Source organism: Aegilops tauschii, chromosome 2 (genome assembly GCF_002575655.3).
Source record: "Aegilops tauschii subsp. strangulata cultivar AL8/78 chromosome 2, Aet v6.0, whole genome shotgun sequence".
Classification (NCBI taxonomy): domain Eukaryota; kingdom Viridiplantae; phylum Streptophyta; class Magnoliopsida; order Poales; family Poaceae; genus Aegilops; species Aegilops tauschii.
In genome coordinates this window covers 76,084,838-76,090,837 of record NC_053036.3, presented here as the reverse complement: position 1 = coordinate 76,090,837, position 6,000 = coordinate 76,084,838, and the positions used below count along the sequence as shown (strand labels likewise).

The 6,000-nt window shown below is 51.9% G+C and overlaps 1 long non-coding RNA gene across 3 annotated transcripts; it reads left to right on the top strand.

Annotated features, from left to right (window-relative positions):
* Positions 1-480: 480 nt before the first annotated feature.
* Positions 481-2,966, top strand: LOC120974953 (uncharacterized). Of its 3 annotated transcripts, XR_006669433.2 has the most exons (4): positions 481-685; positions 776-955; positions 1,630-1,755; positions 2,092-2,966. It is a non-coding gene; the product is annotated as an uncharacterized lncRNA (long non-coding RNA). The 3 variants fall into 3 exon arrangements; XR_006669432.2 differs by lacking the exon at positions 1,630-1,755; XR_006669431.2 differs by having other exon boundaries at positions 1,630-2,966.
* The last annotated feature ends 3,034 nt before the right edge of the window (positions 2,967-6,000 follow it).

Below are 6,000 nucleotides of genomic sequence, written 5' to 3'. Positions count from 1 at the left end.
ATCACACTAGGGCAGTTGCCATGTACACTGCAAAACGCATGGCAACTGGCAGCTTAGGTGTGGGAGAGGAGGCGGGCGTGTGGGCGAGATGGCAAACGCCCACACACCAGCCCTTGTGCGTGACTGAAAACTGGTGTGTGGGCGAACTGCTAAACGCCCACACACCGGCCCCTCCGTGTGGTAAAACGGATGTGTGGGTGACCTCTCTCACACACCACACACGCGAGTTGTCCTACGTGGCATACAAAATCAACTAATTCGTGTCAAGATTCGTGCAGAAGTTACTGGACGGTGATGAAGGCGTGTGGGTGAGTTGGCTAACGTCCACATGTGTGGGCGTTACACTTTCCGATAAAAAAAAGATGCCCATGCGAGGTTCCTACACGCTTGATTCCCACCTCCCACACGGTCGATCCAGAAAAAAACCCGGGGAAAAAATCTACGAAAAAACCTACGAAAAAAAACCAACACTATCCCCACCCCACCCCACGCCACACACTATCCCCTCCAGCCCACCCGCACGCACGTGTGACGATCCCCTCACCGCCGCCCCTCTCCGGATCGCCGCCACTGCCACCGCCGCTCCGAATCGCCGCCGTCTGGATCGCCGCCGCCGCCGCCGTCTCTCCGGATCGCCGCCGCCGCCACTGTCTCTCCGGATCTCCACCGCCGTCTCTCGGAGCAGGTACGATGAATCCCTTACACTCTCACTTCTCGACTTGATTTGGTGCGCCTTTTGTGTTGATTTTGGTGTGATTTACTTTTTTGCTTGTAGGAGAGGCCAGGCTGTAGCAGCTGCGGTCGTGGCGTCGTGCGCGTGGCATCGACGCATGTGAGAATCTATCCATGGCTGTCTCGTGGGCCGAGCGTCAAGGTGATGGTCGCCGAGAGATCTCTCCACGCCCCCTCAAGGGATGGGAAGTGGCGGGCAGAGTACCTCCCCCGCGCATGTCAGGTTTCTGATCCACCCCTAATTCCATTATACACTGCTACATCTTATTTGTCATCTACTCACAACATTGCAAGATGTGGCATGGCCTAATAGGATGAGATTACAAAGGCTGAGGTGACAGAATCTAGCCGTGTCATGGGCAAGCCGGTTGGCAACATTGTGACATGACATCAGTCGTGTGCGTTAAAATCACGAACGACGGTGCTTGCTTTCATAACCTAATATACTTCTCTCACAAGGAAAATATATAAGTATGGTTGTTTATAACTATATGCACTGGACATGTGTTCTAGTAATGTGCATGTTTGCTGCATTACTCATTTACCCATTCTGGTAATCTTTTCTCTGAGTTTTTAGTCCACAAACCAATGTTTAGTCTCTGGAAGAAAGTCAAGGTATTATGACGTATATATGTCTCATATCCTATAGATTTTGGTCTACCTTTTTCTTTGCTTACGGAGATGCACCTGATTAGTTTGTTTCACCTGTTTGATAAATAGTTTCTTCACAATATAATTTTATTTCACGGTGTCTACTCAACGAATTGCTTGCGAGTGTGTGTTGTGTGTGTTTTCACAAATGGTGCAGAATAAAATCCCAATTAAATCCTTGGATATATATATATATATATATATATATATATATAATTTACCTATATATATATATATAATTTGCAGAGTTGCCCACACTTTAAATTGCAACTGTGTGGTGATCAGGACATTCTGTGTTGCTTGGACAACCGAGCTAAGATGGCGATGCCACCACCTATTTGTATCTGTACACAACCTCCGGTGATGATTTCTGTGAGTGCCTAAATATATATCCTATGCTCTTCAAATGGTAGGGTTTGAGGTTTTCATTCCTCCCCCCTTCCAGTTCTTGTGCTGAGCACCTTCAATTCCCCTTTCCCCTGCTCGAAGGAATTGGCATCTCCGTTAGTGACCCCGAGTAGTGATGCAAGGATGTATTGCTTGCTTTCCTTCGAACCTTCTCCAAAGATTTTCAAATAGTTATACTTTGATTCAGAGCTCGTTGTGTTTTACTGTATATGCAGTTTGTTCTTATGAATTTCTCCGAGCAGGTAGATCCTTTAGGGTTACTAACTTACTGTGAACAATTGTGTTGTCTTGTTTATGTAGTTTCCAAAAATGAAGAAGCTTGTCGTTCAACTGATGACAAAACACCTAGAGTACATGCAAAAATTACTACTTCCTCATTTACATCAAACTCATTGATACGACAAAGGGAAGATTTTGGGTGGCAAGGTATATGATTAGATCGTGTGTAATCTTCTAGATGCATTTATTCTATGCTTCCATTGTGTTCTTTAGACATGCCTCTTTTCGTTATTTTACATCAGTTAACTGAAGTTCATATTTTTCTATTATCTGATTGTAGCTTCAAAGTTTGATTACAACAGAGTCATTAGTACGACATACACAGTTTGTGAATTTACCTACTACTATGAGTTACGTCATATAGCAATGTTTTGTTGCCCCGAAAACTATTGCATGAAATGCCTGATGTCTTGTGAATGTGTATAGTAGCTACCAGTAGGTGGTCAAACAGTACACCTTCTTTAAAGCATGAATAAGGTGCTAGCTTATGTGCTGCAGTTGCATTCTTCAGATGCAATGTGTTTTCGCTCAGCGGGAGCACTTCTTCTGATTATTTATAATTTTTAGTTTGCTTCTTATAATTCTAAGACAATTTTTGCGACTTGGAATCTATAGCATCCCCTTTTCTCACTGGAAATGACATGTAAGAACAAACCAGTTCCGGTTCTGGCATAGTTATGATGGTTGAAGTGTATGTCCATATGATTTAGTATATGCATGGGAGTACCTGCTAAACCATGAAGCATATTGTGTCGTGTTAGCTCCATCTAGCTTTACTATCTGGAATTCCTTATCTAGCTTTTGTATGTTGTATTCCCTTTCGCCGCGTCTACATACTTGATGAAGCTTTTTTCTGATTGCAAAGTACGTGCAAGTCAGTAGTGAACACTCTATATCGTTGTATTCCCTTTCGTCGGGTCTACACGGAGGGGATCTTGCTGTGGGTCTGGCCCGGATGTTGCTCCAAAGTGTTCCTAAGGGCTGACCTAACACAACCAGGTGGATAGGTCCACTGCTCAAAGCCCGTCCGTGCAAAGTCAAAGGGCTAGATGCCGTGGTCAAACGCTACAGGGTTAGGCGGGACGGGGGGCCTGGGGGGTAGCAATGCCACCCGAGCGTCGCACCGGGCCCCCATACATGCGGGGTGGTGTGGTGGCATGTCCGAAGAGGCGGCACGCATCTCCGGGGTGTGCCCCCCCTCACGAACGGCGATGACACGGTAGTAGACGTTCTGCGGTAACGATGCGGCGTGAATATTATTAAATACTCGGAGCGCGATAAAATCATGAGTTTTTTACACGACGCGGGCACATGTGCTGTAGGACTCATGGTAATTTTTCATAATTGTTCGTGATGGAGTAGTATCTGAACTATTCCCTCTATGCGGATTGCTCTTCGCGTGTCTACGACTGTGGCCGGCGGCCTCCGGGGGCTAGCATGCCGCCAAATCTTGCGTAGGCGGCCTCTCACAAGTCTGCAAGTGTTGTGGCGGGTGCAAACACCCGGCACGCGTCTCCGGGGTGTGCCCCCCTCACGGACGGCACCGCCGCCGGCACCTGGAGGGGGGAAACGGACGCGTCGGGTCTACACGGAGGGGATCTTGCTGTGGGTCTGGTCCGGATGTTGCTCCAAAGTGTTCCTATAGGCTCACCTAACACAACGGGGTGGATAGGTCCACTACTCAAAGCCCGTCCGTGCAAAGTCAAAGGGCTAGATTCCGTGGTCAAACGCTACAGGGTTTGGCGGGACGGGGGGCCTAGGGGGGTAGCAATGCCACCCGAGCGTCGCACCGGGCCCTCATACATGCGGGGTGGTGTGGTGGCATGTCCGAAGAGGCGGCACGCGTCTCCGGGGGTGCCCCCCCTCACGAACGGCGATGACACGGTAGTAGACGTTCTACGGTAACGATGCGGCGTGAATATTATTAAATACTCGGAGCGCGATAAAATCATGAGTTTTTTACACGACGCGGGCACATGTGCTGTAGGACTGATGGTAATTTTTCATAATTGTTCGTGATGGAGTAGTATCTGAACAATTCCCTCTATGCGGATTGCTCTTCGCGTGTCTACGACTGTGGCCGGCGGCCTCCGGGGGCTAGCATGCCGCCAAATCTTGCGTAGGCGGCCTCTCACAAGTCTGGAAGTGTTGTGGCGGGTGCAAACGCCTGGCACACGTCTCCGGGGTGTGGCCCCCCACACGGACGGCGCCGCCGCCGGCACCTGGAGGGGGGAAACGGACGCGTCGGGTCTACACGGAGGGGATCTTGCTGTGGGTCTGGCCCGGATGTTGCTCCAAAGTGTTCCTATGGGCTCACCTAACACAACCGGGTGGATAGGTCCACTGCTAAAAGCCCGTCCGTGCAAAGTCAAAGGGCTAGATGCCGTGGTCAAACGCTACAGGGTTAGGCGGGACGGGGGGCCTGGGGGGGTAGCAATGCCACCCGAGCGTCGCACCGGGCCCCCATACATGCGGGGTGGTGTGGTGGCATGTCCGAAGAGGCGGCACGCATCTCCGGGGTGTGCCCCCCCTCACGAACGGCGATGACACGGTAGTAGACGTTCTGCGGTAACGATGCGGCGTGAATATTATTAAATACTCGGAGCGCGATAAAATCATGAGTTTTTTACACGACGCGGGCACATGTGCTGTAGGACTGATGGTAATTTTTCATAATTGTTCGTGATGGAGTAGTATCTGAACTATTCCCTCTATGCGGATTGCTCTTCGCGTGTCTACGACTGTGGCCGGCGGCCTCCGGGGGCTAGCATGCCGCCAAATCTTGCGTAGGCGGCCTCTCACAAGTCTGGAAGTGTTGTGGCGGGTGCAAACGCCCGGCACGCGTCTCCAGGGTGTGCCCCCCCTCACGGACGGCACCGCCGCCGGCACCTGGAGGGGGGAAACGGACGCGTCGGGTCTACACGGAGGGGATCTTGCTGTGGGTCTGGCCCGGATGTTGCTCCAAAGTGTTCCTATGGGCTCACCTAACACAACCGGGTGGATAGGTCCACTGCTCAAAGCCCGTCCGTGGAAAGTCAAAGGGCTAGATCCCGTGGTCAAACGCCATAGGGTTAGGCGGGACGGGTGCCCTGGGGGGTAGCAATGCCACCCGAGCGTCGCACCGGGCCCCCATACATGCGGGGTGGTGTGGTGGCATGTCCGAAGAGGCGGCACGTGTCTCCGGGGTGTGCCCCCCCTCACGAACGGCGATGACACGGTAGTAGACGTTCTGCGGTAACGATGCGGCGTGAATATTATTAAATACTCGGAGCGCGATAAAAGCATGAGTTTTTTACACGACGCGGGCACATGTGCTGTAGCATTGATGGTAATTTTTCATAATTGTTCGTGATGGAGTAGTATCTAAATAATGCCCTCTATACGGATTGCTCTTCGCGTGTCTACGACTGTGGCCGGCGGCCTCCGGGGGCTAGCATGCCGCCAAATCTTGCGTAGGCGGCCTCTCACAAGTCTGGAAGTGTTGTGGCGGGTGCAAACGCCCGACACGCGTCTCCGGGGTGTGCCCCCCTCACGGACGGCGCCGCCGCCGGCACCTGGAGGGGGGAAACGGACTTGTCGGGTCTACACGGAGGGGATCTTGCTGTGGGTCTGGCCCGGATGTTGCTCCAAAGTGTTCCTATGGGCTCACCTAACACAACCGGGTGGATAGGTCCACTGCTCAAAGCCCGTCCGTGCAAAGTCAAAGGGCTAGATGCCGTGGTCAAACGCTACAGGGTTAGGCGGGACGGGGGGCCTGGGGGGGTAGCAATGCCACCCGAGCGTCGCACCGGGCCCCCATACATGCGGGCTGGTGTGGTGGCATGTCCGAAGAGGCGGCACGCGTCTCCGGGGTGTGCCCCCCCTCACGAACGGCGATGACACGGTAGTAGACGTTCTGCGGTAACGATGCGGCGTGAATATTATTAAATA